Here is a 26,055-nt window from a genome sequence, read left to right on the forward strand (position 1 = left end):
ACCCTTACTCCTAAAACCGTACTGCTCCTCCTTCTCATTAAATTTTAGAAACGTCAGAATATGTAATACGTACAATAACTATTCTTATATATTTTTTTTATTTTTTTTAGTTAATTATTACAGCTAATATACATATTATAAAACAAAACACTTAGATAATACAGAAAGCCAAAAAAGATTACATAGATAAACAGTACATATGTAACAGACAACCTAGGAGACCAAGCACCTGTCTTTCGAATTCTTCGCGATTTTAACGGATTGAATCGTGCTCATCCGGAGCTGGATATATTCGGTTTCAGAGAAAGCATGGTTAGGTGCCTATCTCGAACCTAATTCTCTGTTTTACTGATGGTTTTTTCATTATATGTTTTAATTGTATTTTTTATGTATATTTTTAATTGTTTTCTTTAATTTTTAATTTATTTTTTGAAACACTTATGTTTCCTTCAATTGTCATACATTTTAGATGAAAGATTTTGTATAATATGCACAGTTAAGTACAATGTATGATGTGGTAAGCTTTAATAAATAAACAGAAAAAAGTAAGTACATTAATGGACAATAATATATTCAAAAAAAATTAAACAATATAAAACTGAAATTTAACATTTGAAACAACAAATAATACTTAATATTTCAAATTACTGCAAACAAACTACTTCCCGCCTATTCAAATAGTTCCTCACGTCTTTTTTGGTGTGGTGGAAAATATCAATATCCTCATAGTTAGATAAAACCCGAAACATTGGCGAATTATGCAGGTAATGTGTGACATTAAATAACAAAGCTATATTTTATTGACTCACCAGTCCAGTAATTCATCACATCATTACGCACTTCTTAAAACGGATATGGAAAAGTACAAATATTAAACACATGAACAAAGAGACTAGCGAGAAGTGCACAAACATTCATTCAAAGTATCAAACAATCTCGGATGTCTTCGAGTGAAAACTGGAATTTATTTGCGGTAAACGGCCAAGGTGATCTCTCATTGGACTGTGTCCAAACACATTAACAGCACTCGTTTTTTAACGTAATATTATAAAAGTTTCGTTGTCACGATTATAGGTGGCGATATTGCTAATAATCCAGTATCGCTTTTATAAGTATCTCACCATTGATTTTTTATTCAAATTATTAATACGAAAAAAGTAGCTTTTCGTTTGCGCTTGATCATAATTTTCATGTAAAGATAAATGTTTATAAATATTAATCCTCTATACTCTATTAATCACGTTTCCAGAAATTAACGATCAACGGAAAGTTCCAAATGAAATGTGATTTTTAAAGACAACGTAATACGTGCATGTTCTTAAGTTAAAAGCTTTGACATACGGTCCTTATATATAATGTCATTATAGATTTTTTTTTTAATTTTATAAAACAGTTCAAATTGTTTTAGACAAGTTTTTTTAGATTAGAGCATTTTTCCAAGCATATATATATTTCATTTCTAGACTAGACCGAATTCGCAATAGTAAATTAAATATTTCCAAAAAACAATAATTCTATATACATTTAGTTTGTGTTGTCTCTAATACGGCTTTACACTCGCCTTGTACGTTATAACCAATGAAGATTTTAAAATTCGGTGACATTGGGACTTATCATATACTTATGAAATCTATTAATATATATCCTCATAATAAATCAATTCCAATCTGATGAAAAACACAAGTTTAAGTAATATATCTATTTTTATTTAGTAAAGAATAGCTTTAACATAATCTTATTATAGTCAATAACTAACAAGGTAAATTAAAAATATCGTATTACTTCATTATTCCTACGTAATGCGCGAAAGTGATATTTTCCTCAATAAAATTAACTAGAAGTCATCACATAAATTGGTAGATATAACGTACCTACTAAAAACACATAATTTAAATGAAGATAATATATGCTTATTGTTTACGTTCTGGTCCCAATTGCATAAATTGAACCTCCACTAACCCAATTTTGAACAATACATTGCAGTACCACATTCTGCCCACTGCACATTGTTTATTAGTTTATTATCATTGGAAACTTGGCAAACGTGCGTCAGACGCACGTCAAACTTTTTTCTGACTCGGTATAAATACCTGTTATTATGATACAACGTATCAACGTATTTTGCACATAAAATATGGTATTCAGTTACAATCCGTTGTTCCTATTTTGAAATTATTGTTTGTCGTCGTTTTTTTAGTAGATTAGTGAAATAGTCATTTGCCAGATCGCCCTGAAACGCAGGAGTTTTACTTTAAAAGCAGCCATTTTTATTTATAATTACAATTAAGTATATATTTCTTAAACATGCAGTTTTTAATATATATATCATACTAAATAAACGGATATATATAAAATGTTAACGCCAAGAGAATAAAACAAATATTAATCACCTTAGACTTTTTTATATCTGTCCTGAAATACAATATTTTTTAGAATATCTAATGAGATCTTTCATATACTTTTAACAGCTTCAACTACTAAAAGATGTTGCCGCTTTTGACGATGCGTGAGGCTAGATTTACACCGTAAAAAATAATAATTAAATGACACAAAGACCCAGTAACACAATGAGTAAATTGGAATTTTGTGGCAGGTTGCCAACGAAACAGGTGCGGATGTATACCAGACGACTAGCCGCCGGTTTGACTCTCGGACGAAATAATTATTCTAATTTTAAACTTTTATAACTAACTCGGTAATAACTCAACTGTACTACTAGTACATAGCTGATTTTAAACAATTTGAGAAGTGAGAATTGATCTTTTGTGCTGATTGTTCCAATTACTGTATCGCATTAATGTTTTGTGTTATCTGTGATAGTGTATGATTTTATGAGATATGCATTTACCCAATGCTTATGTAAGCTATAATATTAATAATAAGGCTTCATTTATTCCTTTGTACAATATTATTTACAAAAGACATACTTGTATACAAAAATAGCTATTCTCTATTGGACTCTTATTTATTTTAACTTCATCCCAATTGATGAAATCCATGACCAACTAGATATTAATTAGGTTTAGACAAAACCGAACGAGAGATAACTTTCGTAAAATTATGATGATATATTATTAATATTTAAATTGCGTATATGATTTAAATTTATACACAACAAAGACATTAATTATTAAATTTTAATCTGTGTAGGTAAAATGATCGATTCAGTACTTAACAACTACAATGATATTCGGACACGAGAAATTATTGGAATAAACAATTGTTCGTGATAAACTTTATTATTATAATTGATTATTATTAAAAGCGTTCAATAATGTAATATAATAATACTGTGGTTGAATTTTTATTGTTATTTTATAATGTTGCTTGAAAGAAAAGCTTTTACAGGACTAAAACGCTTTTTCATTATTTTAACCTTGATTTGTATAATTGAGATAAACACGTCTAAAATCTAAATCCTTTCAAGTATTTTTTAGATGTAAAGAATTTGACTAAAATCTAGTACAGTAACTAATGTAAAAAAATAAAAAAATCAATGGCGCTACCTTTTGAGATCTAGGTCTCATATTTCTGTATCATTTCATTGATCATTTGTAAATTGAATAGGCAAGTAGGTGATTGGCCTTCTGTGCCTGACGCACGCCGTCGACTTTTTGGGTCTAAGGCAAGTCGGTTTCCTCACGATGTTTCCCTTCACCAAATGTTAAATGCGCACATAGAATTTGAAAATCCATCGGTGCACAGCTGGGGATCGAACCTAAGACCTCAGGGATAAGCGTCGTACGCTGAAGCCACTAGGCCAACACTGCATCATAAACGGTTTTGAATGTAAATCGGACGATAAAAATATAGTGACGATACTTATAACAGATACATATGCTTATAAACATACACTTGGGTTTTATATAAATATATCCTACAATACCGACTTAAGTCAGTAGTAAATTACTTGTCTTAGGTGATTAACAAACTTGATTATTTAAAAAGGTGTTCTCATTATAGACTAAATAAATAATGACTACATGACTAGCTAATAAGAGCTGTCTAGATCCGTTAGATATATATTTGCCTAAATAGAACGTTGTTTGATGTTATATCTTAGCATCTTTATGAGAACTCAGAGCGGCGTACAAGATTTCCTTATTGTCCATTTAACTGCATTTATTTTAATCTATACTTAATATTATAAAAAGGAATGATTTGTATTTTATAAAACTCGAAAATTACTGGACAATAACTTAATTCACCAGCAGTGCTTCTTAGAAAACGCATACGTCAGGTTTGGTATCGCTATTGGAACTTGGAACTATTGAAGCGATACTAGTACTGTGTTCGATAGCGAGTCGTCATGTGTAGTAACTGAACAAGCGGTATATTCTTTGTTTATCTTAAGTGAAAATTAATTACTCAATTACAATTACAACATCAATTGTGGTGAGGCGAGGTCCAAATATGATCTATATACATTTTTCTAACCAGCTTTCCGTATTTCTATGTTTTCAAATTTACTACAATATATAAAAAATTTAATATAATTCACGTTTTGACGGTGTATATCTATTTTATTAATAATTGACAAAACAAATTCATTCAAGATGGTCGTGACAATTTTAAATTCTCATTTATCATTAGACATTTACACAATCTTTGTTTTTTACTACGCGATTACAACAGGATTTGTTTGACGTAAGGATGGCGTAGGTTTAAACGTATTATCAATTAGACGTTTTGATAATTTTATTGTATTAGATATAAAGATACGTAACGTATCGTATTTATATATATCGAAATTTTTTATACAACAAAACCTTTTTCAGAACATAGGCAGCGATTACTCTAATAAATTTAGTTCTGAGTCTGAACAAAAAAGAACAAGGAATATCTATAATTTAACAATTAACCATCGATTATGAGAATAAGAGACTCTGAGCAACTTCTGGCTGAATATAAAACATACTAAACAAACAACCGTGTTCAAAGTGACCGTTTTGGACTAGGGGTTTATTTGATTTGTATTGTACTAGGATTGGAATCTTTTTCTAATTACATTCATCAATCTGCCTCTTTTTTGGGTCGGTCATTTTTTAATTTAGATCAAACTACGTACTGATGATAAGTACATACTTATTCTTAGAATTTCTCACGTTCACATGCTATTTTTGCTTGTGTAAAAACTTTTTTTTATGACAAATTAGTGTTTTTGTTCAGCACTTACATTAATGTGTCTTGGACGGGTCGACTTTTTGTGTGGTAACAAAAAGCGTCAACATGATATTTTCGGAATGCAACAACATATTGAGATAAGATGTTACTGTTTCTGATTAGTAAACGAAATTGTTTAAATATTAGTAACGAAAAATGGTGGCCATTAGGTGAATCGCGATTTGTAACGAATACTATATAGACCACACGCAATATTGTATATTAAACAAAACTATTACAGGTAAGGTTACCGAATAATAACCAAATAATCGTTACATGTCTAGCATATGTCTGTGACTGCCAAGAGAAAACAAACTAAGGGAAATACAGCAGAATAAATTTAGAATTTTTATTCTCGAATGCAGAAAGAGTGACACAGTGACATTGTAGCGAAAATACATTTGATACTTTGACTATAAGTGTATTTTAGAGGCGAATTCATACTTATTTTTCAATGTTTTTAAAGAAATGAATATATTAAAAAATCTCTGACTCATCCTTATTTAGGTGTGATCTGATGTCACTTTTGCACAGGTGTACGTAATCTGTGACTAGAATTTGAATCATTTGTTTTGCGAAATTATACGATGATGGCATTACTACTATTGTTTAATTAAAAAGACAATTGCTAGTAAGTCATATGCAGCTTTTGTTTTTAATTATAACAGTCTAAATAGTATTCAATATGTGAGCTATGTAATCAGAACAATATATCGGAGACTCAAAGTGTACACTAGCATATCCATTAGGGTTTCTAAAAGTCATATGAATGTAAACTACATAATTTTTAATATACAATTTTTCACGTCAACTTAAATGATAGGTTATAGGAATCACAAGGAAATTTTTAACGAACTCAGAAAATTTTCAAATACATAAAAAACTTACGAATTGCTCCCCTTAATTAAAAAATTCAAATACCCCCTATGGAACGAGGGCCCCACGTGGGTAAACAATGATCTAGACAAAACTATAATACGACAGGCGAGACACTATCGCTTGTTGATTGAAAATTAGGAATTTGTAAGAAAACAGTCACTTGACTATTAACATTTTCATAGACTTTAGTGATACTTAAACTCTTGTTGAAATAGTGTATGAGGCACGAATAAGCCTCAGTATTTAAGTCCTTAAATAATTATAGGTAATACCAATTTTAAGATACTGTGTCGTAATTTTTTTTAATGATAACCTTTGAGTCGAGTACCTACTCTCATAAAAAAATTATAAATACTTTTAGTAATTGTTATGATAATACATAATATTTTTATCAAGGTTAATTATTACTTTATCAGGTGATTATATTAAAGTGTTGTATAATTTATTGAATTATGAGGTAAATAATATTTTGTTCAGGTGCATGAGTAGGATGCAAGAGATGCAGGCAAGCATAAATAAAGAGAAAGAGAGAAATAGGAGTATGTTCCAATACAGATGCAAGTCTCAAATCTTGACGACAACTTCTATTGTTGTCCTTGTCTCTCTCGTCTCATTTTGTCAATACATAACTGAGACAAAACATATTATAATATCGCAACTAGGGTGACTATCCGCGAAATACTACAGTTATTTATCACAATCAATCAACAAACATATAATTAGGAATAATGAATGTTTTTTTTTTCTAAATTTCTAATTACGCTTCTTAATAATATTTGTTAAATCATTAAATATTGAAATGTATACTTACTCAATTTAAAATCTCGGCGATTATGGCATCCCACTTCTTGCACTACTGTAACAAAAGAAATTTAATTTAGTAACATGACATTGAATTATACAATTAAAATACATATTACGCATATGCTTGTAGTATTTGACATTTGTCTAGGATTGTTGCAGTCAACAATCCTGTTCCTACATATATCTACGCCTTAGCGTCGACTTAACTAAACATAGTGTATAGCACGGAGGCAGGTTTGATGAACTAATAACTTCGGGTTGGCAGTATAGCAATATTCTATTTACCTTTAAAAATTAGAATGTTAAATGACAGTTACGAAATTATGCAATAGGTAAGCAGATGATATAAAAACCAAGGATAAGTAGCAATTAATCTAAAGTTATTTGAACATAATATAAGTTACCGGCCAGATCCTAATATATAGTCGACTGAATCCAACAAGATTATAATCTATTATTTATTTCCAAATATAAATCAATATAGTATAAAAAGTCGGTTTTCTTCGATTTCAAAGAAAGGCATCAATAAAGGTTTGATAAAAATCCCTTATAATAATAGGATAGCAACAGATGTTTGAATACCACATTACTGAGCAGGTAAAAGATCGTATGATCGCACGTCACGGCCTTTGACTCGTAACGGTTGCTTAACCGGAGAAACTTGTGAACACACGTTTATTCAGGCTAATTAAATTAAATATCAAAGGGATTTTGCAACTAATTATTGTCTTAGGTCTTTTGGTCACGTTGACTTGCGTCCTTTGTATATCAAAAAACGAATAATATAAAGTATTGAAAAATCTTAATATTTCGACAGAATTCTTATGGTCATGTAAATAAGTTTTAAAACATTATTTCGGCGAGTACAGTTAAAGTAACATTTATGCAAATGCTTATCCAACAATAAAGAAATTTATGAAGGACTTACTATCCCCAATTAAGTTGTACGAAGAGCTTGTCATATTCAAAATGTTAAAAAAATTAACTTAAATTTTTCTAAATCAGCTAATTCTGTTTTCTCTACAAAATAACGTAAGTAGATTTACTGGAATTTATCAAATATTTAACTCATTTTATCAATCATTCAACTCTCAAAAATAATAGTACATAAACGTATTATTTTTTTGTAGAAATCCTTTAAAACGCAATCAAGCATAGACAATATATGGGTAATATGTGTAAAAAAAGAAATAATTACTGTTTACGTATTCACTAAATAAGAAAATCAAAGACAATTCGAAGCCCCCAATAGTGCTTACGTAAGTTCAATTATTATTCACCAATGTTCTCCACAACGTATAATAAAATTATTGAAATGGTTGAGTGAAAGGTTATCGAGAACCGTCTTAGACATAAATAAGTCTTTATACTTTGATTTATTCATTATCTCAATTAGAACTAAAGGAAGCTGTTCATAATTTATTCATTAATTTCAAGGGCGCGTCATTCGTGAGGTAGGCTCGAATTTTGTAGTTTAAGTAAAACGTATGTTATATCTCAAGGTATGTAGTATTGGTAATACTTTTGTAAATAAAATAAAAATATATTAGTTTCACAAATAGTATAAAGCAAATATAAAACAAAATCAGTGGCGCTACAACCCTTTGGGCCTCAGATTTCTGAATCTGTTCCATTATCATTTGACAATCTAATAGGCAAATTGGTGGTCAGCCTCCTATGCTTGACATAAGTCGTTGACTTGTTGGGTCTAACGCATATCCATAGAAAGAAAGTCCATTAGTGCACAGCCGGGGATCGAACCTACGTCATCAGGAATGAGAGTCGCACGCTGAAGCCACTAGGCCAACACTGCTCATATAAAGGTATATAAAAAACAGTAAAATTTCCACTACCTACTTTCATAAGTCCTAAGAGACATTTGATATTTAAAACTTAAAATATATAAAATTTCTCAACTTTTTCAGAAAGCACAGACACTAATGTTTCTGTCGTGTCGTCAAAACAAGGTCAGCAGATGAAGATAGCCATTGACTTTGATTTGACATCGTAATCTCATTTGATAACCTAAAATGATATCCAAGAATATTTAATTATACAAATAAATTACCGTATGCAAATCAATATAATTAATATGCCTATAGTGTTCTCTAGTAATATACAATATATTTATTTATTAACACTTCGTTGCATTAACATAATAAAAATTGTACATAAATAAATGAAAAGGTCTTATCACTTTCGAGCGATATCTTCCAGGCAACCAATGTGAAAGAAAAATTTATTATATTAGATAAGCTAAGCAATAAGTGTAAAAGTGTTATTAAGAACATAACAGCAAAAAAAACTAAACTAAAAAAGAATACATGAAAAATAAAAAGTGCACATGAATCACGACAAATTTTAGCTTCACCTATTCACATAATTTTTAGAAGGCTTATAGGTTGATGGGGCCTTCCCGACTCGAAAGTCCTAAGCTAAATAAAAAATAAGCTTCCTTATTTTAATAAAGTAACAATATTAATTTCAATTACAGATGAAATGCGCATAATTTCCATATGCATATTATTTAAGTTTACAAGACCACATAATAGTTCAGCCTAGAGTGACTTCACCTTTGAAGGTTACTAATAATAACATTACGTTTAGTATGCCAATGTACGTTAGATTACTTCGGCGCCTAACAATAATACAAAAACAATCGCGTCCATATTAATAATTTATACGTATCGGCGTAAAATATTTCCGTTGTGGAAGACGTCTGCGTTTATACAAATGACTTATAGGAAACTTACGAGCATTACTTACAAAAAACACATTTTAGTAAGTGATCTAGCAGCAGCTACAATAACGCATCAGTGAATACATATTGTATTTTAATAGTGAATACATATAAAAGCGTTTATAATTACGTAATACAAGTCCTGATGCATAGTTCACTCCTTAAAAAGCATATTTTTACTTCAATTTCAATTTAGTACACTGCCTCGAAGATCTGTTTCGCGTTATATTTTCTTTAAACGTGTTATGATTATTCAAAGACAAGTTGGTAACTCGCGGTAGTTAAGGTAACGGTAATCAAACCGCTGCAGATACCGTACTGGATATAAACCAAAAATGGCTTTGCGAGGATTTGAATTCTGCTTAAGACGATGCTGATAAAAGTTAAATTGTAGTTCAACTTTTATTACCCGTATATTTTATATACAACATAAACAGATTTAAGAATTATATTGGTTCAGTGTCATAATTACATCGTAGGTCGAGGCTCAATAATTAATCAATACTTCAGGGCCTTGACTACGGCTTCAGTTAGATACTTGTGTTGATCTTATAATATTCAAGACTGTTTTTACTATCTCGGTATAATCTAATACAATTCATGTGACATAAACTTTTCGGTTGAACCTGAGTCGGCTCATACTGTAACTATTATTGGCACTGTTGGTGAGGACCAAATAACCCAACCGTTCCTATAATGATGGTTACAAATGACCAGTGGCGCTACCCATAGGTTGGTCTCAGATTTATGTATTAGTTTCGTGATTATTTTCTTAACGCCAAGAAACGCATGATTTACATTATCATCACCGTACTATATCAACTGTTAAACGTGCATATAGAAAATTTCATTAAGGCCTATCCGTGATTGGTCCCCATTAGGAGAGGCACACGCACATGCCAACACTGCTCACCTGGGTATACAACGTACTGAGCACTCCATGGACTTTCAGGACAGGATTAACTACATAAAAATAACATGTAGGTATAATGAAAATAATAATACGTAATAAAAAATTTTGACAGTACCTTGGTGCACCGCTCGCATTCAATAGCTTGTAATAAATATCCAAGGAATCATATTGTTTGGGCAAACAAAGGCACATTTATAAGACGTGTGCGTAACGTTTTAATTATAAATTGATATTTAAACTTGAATCTAGGATATTTTGGCGTTTGTTTACATAAATCCATAGAAGTCACACTAACTATTGGTGGAAACTGAATAGAAATCTGTTCAGGCAGACTTTAAGAGACAAAACTGAGAAACTCTTAATATTATGAAGATATTAAAAGCTTTCTTCATAAGCAAATGCTGCAAAATAAAGCAAATATTGAGGATAATGCGTACTGTAGGTAGATCATTACGCAATCATAGTCAGCCTATATAATCAGAGCAAGTTGATATAGAGCCAGTAAAGTAAAACCTATTTAAAATAGCTACAATTGCATAAAGCCTGGGATACGAAACGTAGTAAATTAGAACCATTTGCGGCTGCCTGTAGTTATCCATTAGTGCGTAAATTGCATGTAGTTCTCATGTTATCCCATCTGCCCAGCATCGTGAGAACCAAACGCGGACTGCTCACAATGAGTTTTTGTATCCATTCATGGTATTTGCAAAACTATTGTCCTCAAAGACATAGTGTTCACTCGTATTTCTAGATTTTGATACTTTCAATCAAAACGCGGTACACAATGTGACGATTATAATTATGTAAAAATATATCTGAAGCTAATTAGTTTTTCTTAAAATGCCGGCAACGCACTTGCGAGCCTTCTGGTAATGTGTTCTTGAGAAGCGGTTATATGTAATAGCAGATGAGCCTCCTGCCCGATTGTTTTAAAAAGAAAATATTCATGTATGCGATATTTACGCACTTAACGTGTATTCATGTTAAACCGACCACGCCCGCACAAATACTCTCACTGATAAAGCTGTTTGCACATCGACAAGGTCACAAGGACAACATAACTTTACTGACATCCGGCAATCGATACTGCTGTATACTTATCATATTCATATCATACTTTAGGGTATTATTTTTATTGTATAACCCACAAACTCGAATAAATTCGAGTGAATGGCATTTTTAATTCTTAGAGACTTAGCTATGTTTGTTGTATGAGATGACATTGATAAAAGTTAAAGGCCGGTAACGCACTCGCGACCCTATGGCAATGTGACTGTCCATGGACGGCGGTATCACTTAACATCAGGAGAGCCTCCTATTACATAAAAATATTTTAAATTTGTAAAAAAATATTTTCAATACTTTTTAGATGGATTTAAATTGAACAAATAAAACAAAAAAATTATTTCTCTTAACTCATTATGTCTATCTATCTATATAACTCATTTAATTGACGACACAAAATGGACAGGTCATGTTGCTTTATTATTCCACTTTTCAGTTCTTGGTATTAATGTCACCCAGGATATTCAGAAAACAATCAAATCTTAGCCCCAAGCCTCAACTATAAGTTCTTTAAGATAAGAAGGTTAATCCAATGCATCATCATCCAAAGTCCAAAAAAAACAACGAGACACTTAGCCGAAGCGCGCTAATCAAAAGTTTGCAATTGTAATTATAAGTCATGACCGTATGAGGTGACATTCACTTTTATATACGATAACAACTACTTACAAGCAAAAAGTTGACCACTAAAATTCCTTTAAAACAGTTACGTAAAGTTTCTAATTAGCTTCAAACTCGCAAACCAACCTTATCCAATCGACAAAAAAAGGTCGCTAAGGGCATTAGGAGGAGAGTACAAAGGGTCCCCGTGTCGGAGGTCTCAATGGAATTTAAAGGAAATGATTTTTTGTGATTTCAAGGCGTCGCAATGACGGTTAGACTCAGGTAGGAATTTCTATTCACATATGATATTATCATACGTAAACGTTACTATCTGAATGTTTGCTCAAGCTCGACCTCACGATTTGATTGTGGAAATATATTTGCCTGATATGACTGGCAAATTCGTGGGATATAAATATCATGAATTCACGATTCAATTTAATTTTGTTGAAAATATGATGTAAATGTTACGTAAGTAATTTTCTAATATTTTAATCAAAAATCTAGTCTGTGATAGTTGGTAACAAAGCCTGCATTCCATTTTCGAATTGTACGAATCTAGGTGAAGAAATGTTGTTTTGTATTATTATACCGGAACAAATGCAAGGAGTTGTGTTCACATTAAGAGTAACATGATTTATTTTGTTTTCGAAGGTTCCTACCGCTACTATTTTACATAAATACTGTTATAACATGCACATAATCATGGGTCAATCTAATTCGTATGCACACCTTTTAAATATTTAAATATTCGTCTGTCAAAACGAATTCATTATTTTCGTGAACCTTTTGTTCCGTTCACTATTCTATTCAAAACTACTACGTGCTTTGACTTTTTTTAATGAAAAACAAACAATACCAACAAAGTTATAAAAAGGATAGTTATCGCTTTGAATGTCTTTTTTAATTCAATATGAGGTTTCGATTTTGTTTGTTCTTGGAATTGAACTAAGTGACAAACTGAGAAGTGAAGATATCCGTGGAAAAATTAATATTATAGACGCTGAGGAGCATGCGCTATAACTCAAATGGAGATATTGGAGATAGCCCATAGTCCGTTCTAAAGACGTAAGATAGTGAAAAAGGATAACTAAATGAACTATACCGAAAATATCGAGAAACAAGGGTAGTCAGGCCGATAGTTAATACAATATATACAATTTTATTCAAAGGGTAGTTCATTTAGTATTTTATTTAGTTTACACTGATTTTTTTTTCATCATAACTTAAACAGACCCTAATGGAAAGAGACAAATAATAAAGTTTCACATCCTTTATTAAACTAAATACAATATACATGAGGTAACGGTACATTATACAGCGAAAACTTGAAACGAATTCATACGTAAATCTATACGAAAATATGTCCGACTGAAAATGATTAGCCAATAAGAAAACGATATGAAATCGAATGATTGTCGCCACTTCCTAATAATTGAGACGATGCAAAACAATATGCAATCTGGTGCAAGTATCAGTCGACCGTGAACGAACATTTAGTTTGTAAAACAAACAATTGTTTAAATTCTTTGAAGACTTTTGGAATACATGTTTCTTTAACGTATTTGATTTACTGAAACTGTAAATCAAAGTATTCAAACTCAAGCTCAAAATATCGTTATTCATATAGATAAACAAATACACTTATGAATATCGAAAAGAAGTTAATTCAAAATTTACATTTACTACCAGTTCGCAAGTCAAGGGCGTAGAGCGGGTAAGGAGAACTGGCAAGAAACTTTCCGCCACTCTTTTTAATCGCCAAGTATTGAGTCATATAAATAGATTGAACTGGAGCAAATCAATCCCAAGGGTTAGGATCATTTAAGTATTCGTCAAATTGATATTATTCTCTAATTTCCACTAGATAAAAGAATGAAGATAAACCACTCCTTATATTTTCCGTATAAGGAGTGGTTTATCTGAAGCCTGGTTGGTCGTTCACTCAAATTAGTTCTATCGCTTTTATAAAATTTGATTTTGTCTTTTTAATAAATATTAAGTTCATTTTCATTTTCAAGATTATATATAAAATAGATTTCGAAATCAGAAAAATACTTACTTTTTCGTGTTTAGGCTATTTAGTGCTTTTTGCGTAAATATTCGCACGTCGCTTAAAATCAGGGATGATTTCCAAGATCATATTGTGTGTAAGAAATCGTCCACTAGGCAGTGAGTTTTCATAATTACTTAGGAGCTTATCATGATGGTGGCAAGATCATGTCGCATCTCGTATGCCAATCAGGTGTCTAAACCTGTCAGGCAGCTGTCAATAATGATTACGACCTGTGGTATTCCTGTCCCATATAAATATAACCTACAATTTATGCATGGCAATAATTTAATGTGTAGGTTTGACTTATAGATTCATTTTAAATTATATAACCTAATATAATTAAAGTATTATTGGTTCCGAAAGGAGTGTGATCCCACTAATTATTTTACATGTTTTTTACCCACTACTCCGTAGTTAACTGTTGGCTTGGAGCTCCTGTTACTATGCTTAGCGAATGTTAAATTTCGAGACAAGGCTAAGTCGAGCAAGAAAGCGGCACGACCATACCATCCTTTTCTGGAAACAGTTAAGGCCATTTTCAACCCGCATTGTTTTAAACACGGTATATTTAAAATTTAATTCAATTTGAACCAGTAGTTTAAGGATTATAACTTGTCAAACTTTCTTATTTTTGTCACTCATTGCTCAGTGACTGACTCACCGATCGTCAACACAAAAAGGCACATTTAGCAAACAATCTACTAATTTAGAATCCAATAAATATTTATTAGTGTATAAATCACGGAAAAACAATATAAACTACTTTGTAACATCGGTACAGTTTCCTAGACCTGCATAAATAACATTTTGATCCAAAAAAAATAGGATTACAAAGTTACATTTGCAGTAAATTGATCAGTGTACCTATATATATATATATATATATAGGTAGGTACACTGATCAATGTGTACAATATATAGTGTGTGTTTGAAGAAGTAGAAGTTACCGAAAAGGAAATCAGATGCCATCAAAAACATAAACGCAAAACAGTTCTACCGTAAAAAGTTTTGAGATGTACAACATGTCGGTAATAAAGGAACCTTTCGTCTTAAGTTAGTAACCTGACAACATATCTATTTTAAAATCTTTTATGTTTAAAATAAATAGATTGACTTGGCAATCAATCCAATTTAATATAATATGCTTTACTTGTGAGATATATTGTGTTTTCATGCGAGTGTGTTTACGTGGTTGGATAGAATTTATTCCAGCACATATTCTTAGCAATTCAAATCCAGTAATTTACATTATGTAAACTTATCAGTGTTCAATAGACAATACAGTCGATAAAATTGTGAGAACTAAAAACATAACATTTCATTGAAAAACAACTTTATGTAATGTGCACTCAAGCGTATCTCAATGTAAACAGACGTATTCGCAAATAATGCAGTTGAATTAGTTTTTTAAATATTTGTTTTATTTCAACACATAAATATAACTAATTTGCGTCACAATAAGAAATAAATGCACTTATCAAATAATGTTACTTAATCTTTTATAACATTAGATACAAACTACAGTAGCATTACGAACTTAAAATTACATAACAATATTTTAAACAGAAAAACTCCACAACTATGTAGTCTTGGCTTGGATTTTTATAGATTAGCCATAAGTAATCAGCGTTCTGTGCCTGCTGTCACGTCACGAAGTGATTTCCTTGCGGTTAGGCAAGTATGCGCAGAACATCCAGTGGTGAACAGCCATTTGATTGCGGGTTCAAAGGCACGATCTCGGTGTAGTCTCGCGTTTATTTCAAGATATTGAAAATCTACAAAAAACCTGTCGGGGCGCACTAATAACAATTTGTAGTAATTTGCCATGACCAAAACCTAACGTATTTCATACATAGATTATGCCACTTCATATTAGCAGTAGGAAATATAAATAATACGCCTTATTACATATTGTGATAACATAAGACCCCCCGTCACGCCTGACTAACTTCTATAGAAATGTTAGGTTCCAAATATGGTGATAGCCTTATATTCCTATGCTAATACGGGCGGTGAAGTGAAACAAAGTGGTTTCATATGACGTACTGTAATATAATATGACGTGTAATTGAATAATTAAAACATTCGTCAACAAAATTGTGGCCCCGTAAGATATTTGTCGGAAGTAAACGATAGAATAACACGTTTTAAAATAAATTTTAAATTCTAATAATTAACACATTTAAAAAATATTCCCCTGATTATATAATTGATTCAGTGGATCTTTGAGGAATAATTAAATAACGTAAAAATAAATTAATTCATGAAATTATTAAATCAAATCAAATATATTTATTCATTTTGCTAACTATAACCAATGATGATATATTATACTTAAAGTTGTCTAATTTTTTTTATTTACTACCAGTCCCAATAGGTGGGTGTGAAGCGTGTAAGAAAAATTGGCAAGTAACACTCGCCACTACTTTTAATTTAAAAAAACATTGTGTACAAGGAAATTATAAGGCACTTCAACCTAATTGACACTTCTCCTCCAAAATCCTCGTGGTGACCCGGGATCATTATAATGATCAAATATTGAATGACTTTAAATTCATCCTTTAAAACAACGTGGTAAAAGCCTACTATTAATTAGTTCTATAATAAGGAAATCTATAAATTCGATACTTAATACCGATATCAATCGAAACGGCCGATTTATAATCTGTGGTTTATTACTCCATTTCCTGCGAATAGAAAGCCTGAATGCCACAGGCCGCAATACATAAGCCGACATTAGCGTAGGTGTAACAGAATCCCTACAGTTCAACCCAATGCCTTGCAAATGTACCTTCTATTCCATATTCAAATATTCTATAAAGGACTCACAATGACAGTTGACAGCATATTTAGACGACTTGACATTTGACATATGATGATGATTTTAGCTTGTTGATGCAAAAAAAATGTTAAAAGGTAAATCTTGCTCGTGCTTGATCCATCCAATAAATATGGTGACTACTATACTTAAATCATTACATTTTTATTCCAATATACATATTTAGCTTTTTATGTATTTTTTGCCTGTCAGCCAACCTTCAACACGGAAGGCTGTATAAAATGTATATGCTGAACAAAAAAAAACCAATCTGGTTTTCTGCATTTATTAGTCAACATTATAAATTAATTATATAAATTATTAACATTTTTTAGTCGTCATTTATGTCGGTAGAATAAATTTTATTCGCAAAACAAGGAAGATATTCCTTTTATGGGAGGTAAGGACGTAAATGGCTTTGGAAAGTACACGCAAGCAGTTTCTAAAACAAAGATTTATTTAACATTTCAATGGTTTGTTGGATTTCTATTAGAAATATACAAAAAGCTTTTACCATATTCTTCAAGGTTATATTTTTAAATTGACAAAACTATTTTAAATTATTATAAGTTACTACTTTCCATACTTTTTTACGACAAAGACCAAAAAACATTTTCTTTATATATATATGTATTCCATAAAAACATGTAAAAATCTTGCGACGAAACTAAGGTCCTTACAAAATGTATCAGTGCGTGTGTTTTAACAAGTCGATAAGTAGTAATTTATATTACAGGTATACTACAAATACGACGTTTATGGGGACTAGGTCACTAATAATAACATAGAGGTTCTTGAAAGACATCGTTAAGAAAATATATCACGTTAGTCCAATTGGAAGTCAAAACTAAGCTAAGCCTATACTTGGATAATGTTATTATATTGTTTACTGCTTGCACTCGTGACTTGGGAATAAATTGTAAACAATCAGTTTATTTTCCTTTTGCTCATAGTAAATCTAGGCTTGTTATAAGATAAACGTTACGTCAAAAGTATAAACATATTTCGCCATAAGATTTATTTGTAATCACAGATATTTTCATTCTACTCTTCCTTAGCAGTATTACATTTTTCTTTGTTTAAACATTGAGTGCATATTCAGTTCTTTAATGTGGGAAAGTTTTTATGTCGAACGATGCTTTTTATAAACACACCTATGAGAGGAAATTTGCATTTCATAAAAATGTGTGCTTTTAAATAACGAAATGCGAGACCGTATCGCTTCATTATGATTGGTCGACAGGGTCTCTATACCGGACACCCGACGATGCGTCTATATAATAGAAGGGGATACATTTTATCGATTGTCTAAATACAATCAAACAAAACTCATCTTTCGTTTAATTCAACATATATTACGACGTGGTTTTTAATGCTAATTGTCTACTACTTGGTTAGTGTCAAATTGTATTAAAAATTGTAAACGCAGAAAACTAGTGACATTAACTAGACAATTATAGATGTTTGGTTATTTAAAATGTACGGTTATTAAACAATGAGCAACAATTACAATAGGCAGATCAATTGTCGCGCTGACCCATTTTCGTAGAGTTGTAGACCCACCTTAATCACTTAACAGTTGAAACATACTGTAGTAACTCAAGTCAAAAACATTTATGAAAGTGATACTGTCCATAGATACGCTTTATTAAGAGATTTGTTATTGTTTTTTACTAATCAAGTAGTACAAAATACATTTAAATCTAGGTAGACCTAGGTTTCCTGTTGGGCATATAAACTATAGGTTTCTTTACAATAGTTGAACGCTTTTTAGTCTAGATATAGAATTCACAAAAATCCTTCTAGATGCTGCCATGAAACGACGCTACTTAAAAAGTTCCTGTATCAGGATGTGGGGGTCAATCAATAGTAACAACAACTGGCAAAAGATTCGTTAAGTCGTCCATAATTTCACAAGACACAAATAATGGTAAAAAATAAAAAGATTTAATTGTATTGACTAATAAAAAATTTGATAGTCCATACCGCTTTCGCATACAAATTCACGGTTTAATTATGGAAACTGTATTAAAGCTAATATCGCTTATCATTTATAAACTGTCAAAACGTCGTGAGTTACTGACAATTGACATAAAACTGTGCCAACGTTTCAGATGGCCTACTTACACACCTTCGAGTTCATTCATGCACGACTTACGATTACAAGAGTGACTTAATTTGCTGAAATTAAGACAAATTATCTTTTTTCTAGTTCTAAAAGCAATTCTCATAGATGCCTTTGCACAATGAAACTTTTATTACACAGCAGACGTTAAAAACATTTTAATATACATGCTTATTTTATATTAAAGTTTCGTCGCATTTTTAAGAAAATTCAAAACATTTTTTTATATAGTTTATTTACATTTAAGTAAAGTATGTAGGTACCATTTTTCGATAACGACATGATCCCATGCCTATAGAAATTTGGATTTTTTTATGACAATTAAAACATGAAAGTATCAGCTGTGAACTTTGTCATTCCTGTTTCACATTATAAAATTTGACAATGACCGTATGAATTAAACATCCTTTTCGCGAGACCAAGGTAAATGAATAAATAACTTCCGTCTTCACTGTGAATACATGGCCTTGATATAAGCAAAAAAAGGTAAAGGAAAAAAGTCTATACACAATTGTTTATTGAAATTTAAGCATTGTTGGTGGAACAAGAACTATTCATATAAACAAACATCAAAATTAAATTATATAAAATTAAAGATAAGGCAGATTGTTATTTACTTCCGCTTTCCTCTGCACTAAACTTTAGTTAGAACAGACCGAAGATTAACAAGTGGTTTCCCCTTGTTACCATAAACGACCAATGAACAGTAATTTCAAAATGCTAACTTTCTATTAAGCCTAGGGCACAAGTTTCACAGCAGTAACAAGTCCTTTACGACATTTAAAAAGACAATTACATACCTAATTAGTTTGATAAGAGTCAAGTGAAAGTTAAACCATTTAAGCTGTAAGCTTATCTTATTCTGACAGTTCCACAAAAAGGTTTCATTTTAGGCATGAGTCATAAAAATCTAGGCAGCTATATAGAGTTATATTTCCTATACTCCTCACCGTAATAGCTTTGAATACCGTGCACATAAACAATACATACATATTTAAATTTCTTCCGTATAAACATTACCTGACCACATCTCGGATCTTAAATTAACGTAATCCATGTGCACTTTTTAGTTTTATTTTTCTTGTCTCCCTTTTTAGTTTAGTTTGTTTTTTTCTTTTTCTTGTTTAGTTTTTTCTTAATAACTATACATAATATGTATTTTTGCACTTCTTGCATACCTTATTCAATTTAATTAATTTTAGTATTGTCTTTTATTAACATAGCAACATTCATTGCTATGAGGACGACAACACTGGGGATACTCTTTACACTGGGCCGGGCAGGTATTCCTCGAGCAGTTGTCCATTAGTACCGGAACAAACTTGTGTCTGAAGTCGAAACTCTTCTACGTGGAGTCTCGGACTGGGGTAGACTAAACCTAGTCCAATTTAAGCCCAAGAAGACACAAGTTTGCGCGTTTTCCGCGAAAAAAATACCCTTTGTCGCTACTCCTCTTTTCGAAAACACTCTTCTTGAAGCCACAGCCAGCATCGGAACACTTGGCGTTGACATATCGAACGACGTTCAGTTTCGCGGTCATTTGGAGGGAAAGGCTAAATTAGCCTCCAAAAAGCTTGGTGTGCTCAGCAAGGCGAGACGGTACTTCACTCCGGGCCACCGCTTGCAACTCTCTAAAGCGTAAATACGGCCCCACATGGAATACTGTTCTCACCTCTGGGCGGGGGCTCCCCAGTACCAGCTCCTTCCACTTGACCGTATCCAACGAAGAGCGGTTCGAATCGTCGATGACCAATCCCTCTCCGAGCGGCTCGATCCCTTGGCGTTGCGTAGATGCGTTGCGGAGATGTAGGGTCACTCTGCATCTTCTACCGCATTTACCATGGAGAGTGTTCAGAGGAGTTGTTCGTATTAATACCTACAGCTGAGTTTCATCATTGGACGTCGAGGCAGAATACAAAATTCCACCCGTATCACCTCGACGTCCGCCGTTCCACGACTGAGCGTTTTTCAAGGCAATTTTTGCCGCGCACCACCGCTATGTGGAACCAGCTGCCCACTGAAGTATTTCCGAACCAATTCGACTTAGGGTCCTTCAAGAAAAGAGCGTACAAATTCTTAAAAGGCCGGCAACGCATTCGGCGAGCCCTCTGGCATTGAGAGTGTCCATGGGCGGCGGTATCACTTAACATCAGGTGAGCCTCCTGCTCGTTTGCCCCCTATTTTATATAAAAATATATATATATAGCTTTTATACATTAAGAAAACAATTTTTAAACGGATTGAAGCTATGTATTATTATTATAAACTTATAATTACATGTCACCGTGACCACGCACGCTGTAAAGCACGCGAAACGTCGGAAAAAATTACATTTAAAATTATGTAAATATTTATAAGTTTACAATAATAATACATAGCTTGAATCCGTTTAAAAAGTGTTTTCTTAATTCATTTTTTTTTTCTTACAGTGGTTGCCTGGAACAGATAGCTCGAAGGGATAAGGCGGCCTTTGCCCTCCTTTTATTTAATCATGTTCAGTTTTTATATTGTAATGCAACGAAGTGGTAATAAATAAATCTTTATACTCAGCGGGTAAAATTGCAGGCCAGTGAAACCCACAATTGTTTAATCTAAAACAACCCAATAGCCTAAATTTTTTGCAATTGTGGTTACAGTTACGTTTCGTGAGCTAATTCATACAGACTTTCACCTCTGAGTTCATATAAACGACCGTTTAATTATGCCTTCAGCTATTCATAACCGTGTATTATCAGATCTAAATTCAGTGGGTCAAGCGTGAGTTTTATAGACAGATTGCAGACCCAAATCTATGCGATACGGTTAGGTACTGTCCCAATGTGTCCTGTCAGAAAGTTAGTACCTTGGTTATGTTAATACGGGCAATACAACTTCTACCGCTAGTACTGTCTATGTCACTCATTGTCGACGATATCTCAGCGGTAGCCCAGGAATAGTCAAGTCATGATTGTGTAGTGTATTTATTTGATACACATACATTGCATTGTTGGATGTGCAGCTCTGAACAAACGAGACGAACATCGTGAAATAAAAAGCAATATACTTTCAAAAGACAAAACGTTCATGTTAAATACATTGAAAGTAAATTTATGAAAAATATTATAATTGGAAGTAAAGTTTCAAGTTACAGACAAGTCAAGTAAATTATGCATTATGTCTTTGCTATGAAAGTTGGTTGATGTTCCATAATCATCGCCAATGGTAAAGGGCAGACACATTTCTATGTTATTTGTTTTGTAAAAATCTGCGTTTGTTACCGGGAAATCGTGATGGTGTCTTCGGGAATCGAACCTAGGACCTTCGAGTAAGTTATCTAAGTTAGAAACTAAGCGAGGGATTTTCATAAATATTACATAATTTTTAATTTTCGCCCATTCTATACGTGATCAATAAATGTAGTTCTATAATTAATTTTATTTCATTAACTTGCCAACACATTAATATTATGTTGCTAACGTAATGTATATTATACAAAACACGTTGAAGATCAAATAACTTGTTTACTAAGTGGTTTTGGTAAAAAAATTCTTTACAATCAATTTGTTAGACACCGATTAGCAATTACAAATATATTTATCCTAATTATAAGTTATTATTAAGTTTTTGTTGCAATATCAAGATTCTTATGATCAACCGCAAATTAAAAATATATACCTAAACAAAACTGCAAAAATAAAGGCGTAATTAAAATACGTTATTTGTAAAATTAGCTTTTTATCCATTATTAAATGCAATCTATACGACATAACTTAACACACCATTTAGATAGGAAACTTTGCATTAATATTTAAAAAATATCGCATAAAATTTAAAACAATTTAAGGAAATAGAAACGTGAAATGGGTAATTTATCGATTTCGCGGCAAAAAAAGGCGTCAAACTAGAATGGTATAGATTATAGATATTCTTATAATACACGTCTATTGAATGCAAAAAGTACTTATTCGGGTTAATTTAACATTACATATGAGTGTAAAAATATACAAATACAAAAATATGCCTATAATTTTATCATTACTGAGTCTGAATAATAAATCCGATAATGTAAACATTATTAACGTAATTTTTCTGACAACAGAAAATGTGTAAATGTATCGTAAGTTAATTCATCACAAAACACCACCAATCCATCTAATCATCGTCTAAATATTAACTGTATTTTACGAATCTTATTCGTGACTTTGCTGTTATCACTATAGTGATAGTAAAAGCGTGTATTCGTCATTTGATAAGTAAATTAGCATTATAAAAACCGATTACATCACACTCTAAGGTCACGACACGAATATACAATGAGATATAATTCGCGTTTTAAATATTATAACCACATCATTGGCCGATTTGAATTTCGAACTCCGAAATAAAACTTACAGATTGCATAGCTCTACAGAGTATATTAATAGTAGCATTAAGTAGATTTGTTTAAAAAATACTAATGATATTAGAATCCCTATAAGTCTGTCCCTGTAACATGACATTCATTCATGACTTACATAAGAGCTACGGTCAAGGTTTATTTATATTACAAATGAAAAGCAGGGGATCATAATAGCGATATCCTTAAGTGTAGTTCTGCGCCATTGGGGAGCCGTAAGTAGATTTGTTTAAAAAATACTAATGATATTAGAATCCCTATAAGTCTGTCCCTGTAACATGACATTCATTCATGACTTACATAAGAGCTACGGTCAAGGTTTATTTATATTACAAATGAAAAGCAGGGGATCATAATAGCGATATCCTTAAGTGTAGTTCTGCGCCATTGGGGAGCCGTAATCATGCACTAACCATAAACGGTTGCTACACAGGTAATGGACCTCGTTTAGATCTATTTATATTTTAATATCTAGTTATTTATTAAGTGTGGTTGGAGAACGTGTCACATCTGAAACCTTTAAAAATTGTAGAATGTACAAGGATATTTTAATGATTTAAGGTTCTCCTCTCACGAGTCCATACTTAGTTTGGGCCACAGCCGAAGATGTAAATACTAATTTTGGCCTCAGATAATGTATGAAAGATGCAAAAACTTGTAAAATAAAATAAATAAATTAAGATACTATTAAAAACTTATGGTTTTGTACTGTTCACAGAATATAATTAAGATACAGTCCGCAAGGAGCTAAGTATTTGAACATTTTTCTGTCACTGATCAAATGGTAAATAATATTATTATTCTTATGTGAGTAACTTAATAAATAATACCAACTATGAGATTAATTAATGACTGTATTTGTTCCTAATTTGCTGGAGTTAATTGATATTTCGTCCTAGAAAAAGAGACGATCATTAAGTCCGTGTTTGATTCAAAAACAAAATTATTGTAAATTTTTCTTATCATTAAAATGTATTTTTATAAAAATTACCTTATTAAATATATTATCGAAGCATTACTTTAATATTAAAATTATACATAAAGTACCATTTCGGTAGAATTTATGGAAAAAATAATCTTTCAATATAATTCCACGCCTTTAAATGTACGTCTTACATCTCCTACTCGCCTTAGCCTTTAAAATATTTATAAAATTTTATTTCGATAACAGGTTTGAAAATTTAAAGTTAAAAATTACGCTTTCTATCTTCGGAAGGAAGCTATTCCAAAGACACAATATATGTTTCTGTGTAAGAATATTAAATATTGAATATAATAATACATGGAAGTCAATAACCTCGTAAAAATAAAATTAAGCACGGGGTTTAAATGACCCCGCAATCGTCTACGCCGTTCACTTATCACGCCACTGAGTATTACCGTAACATCGTGCAAAATTTTAGTCGCAGACTCCAAGCCGTCTAGGTAATACGGCATTGCCTACACAAATCTAGCCTTGAGCAGGTAAAAAGGAGCGTGGTGGTTTGACGGGTTCTACAGCAGCATATAAGACATAATTATTGCTTATAAACGGTAATCATACGAAAATATTCATGAATTTTAAGAATCGGCTTTACTGGAAGATTATATTATTCTTTGGTTAAATACGCTAGGAACGTCTGGTGTCAATTTTACAGTCAATAAAAGTATATCAAACTTTGGCTGATTTAATGTAAGTAACGGAGGCCTAGCTAGTTTGGAATATATAACGAGTCAGTAATTGAATACGGGTGTAGAAAGGATTTGGATATAAGGGTTTTATTCATTGTTATCCAGTTTCCATGTAATATTAATTTTAGGTAAGAAGTTATGTTTCTTCTAAAACCGAATGCCAAAACTGAATAATTTATTTAATGTAATTTAAAAAAAAATATACAACCTTTACAGACGTCACTGACATTGATAATTTATGTAGCTACAATGAAATTACGTAAAGCAAAAAATAATGAACATTTTATTCATCTGAGGAGATAATTTATATTTCAACTGTCATAAGTTGAAAATGCGTTTGTATATTGACATTTTTTATGATATTTAACATTACAACGGGGTTTTAAATAACAACATAAGTAATACAATTGATCAGATCTCGTAGAAAATTTAAAACATACATATCCATATATGTAAACTTATTATCACTTAAAACCATAGGGTAGTGTTCTTAATACATGCATGCCTACCTGCGTTTCTTAAGTACTTATATTTATAAGGTAAATATATAATAAATCCTATATAATGCATGCACTAGGAAACTTTGTAGTTCTTTAAAGACTTATCAATAATATGATAAGTTTCCGATAACACATGGCGACATGATTTACAATAAACTAAAGTATTAAATAATTATGTCAAGTACATCGATAACATTTGAATAATTACGTATAAATCTAGAATAATCTTCACCTATTCCTTGTCCAATATTTTCACACGTTCTATAAGTGAAGGAACGAGAAATAATGTAGATAGCACAAAAAATCTCAGCGTCATATTCACGTAAAACCTTGAAAACCAGTC

The 26,055-nt window shown here is 31.6% G+C and overlaps 1 protein-coding gene across 2 annotated transcripts in view; it reads right to left on the reverse strand.

Annotated features, from left to right (window-relative positions):
- LOC123715875 (protein windpipe) overlaps nucleotides 1-26,055 on the reverse strand; it is a 35,219-nt gene that overhangs the window by 8,846 nt on the left and 318 nt on the right. Inside the window, exon 1 of one of the 2 annotated variants that reach the window (XM_045671212.1) lies at nucleotides 810-919. The gene's annotated coding sequence lies outside the window, so the exon portion shown is untranslated. Of the gene's footprint in view, nucleotides 1-809; nucleotides 920-6,853; nucleotides 6,899-26,055 lie in introns of those variants that run through there. The other variant, XM_045671211.1, reaches the window with a different exon arrangement.

The sequence above is a fragment of the Pieris brassicae genome, chromosome 11 (assembly GCF_905147105.1).
Source record: "Pieris brassicae chromosome 11, ilPieBrab1.1, whole genome shotgun sequence".
Lineage (NCBI taxonomy): Eukaryota > Metazoa > Arthropoda > Insecta > Lepidoptera > Pieridae > Pieris > Pieris brassicae.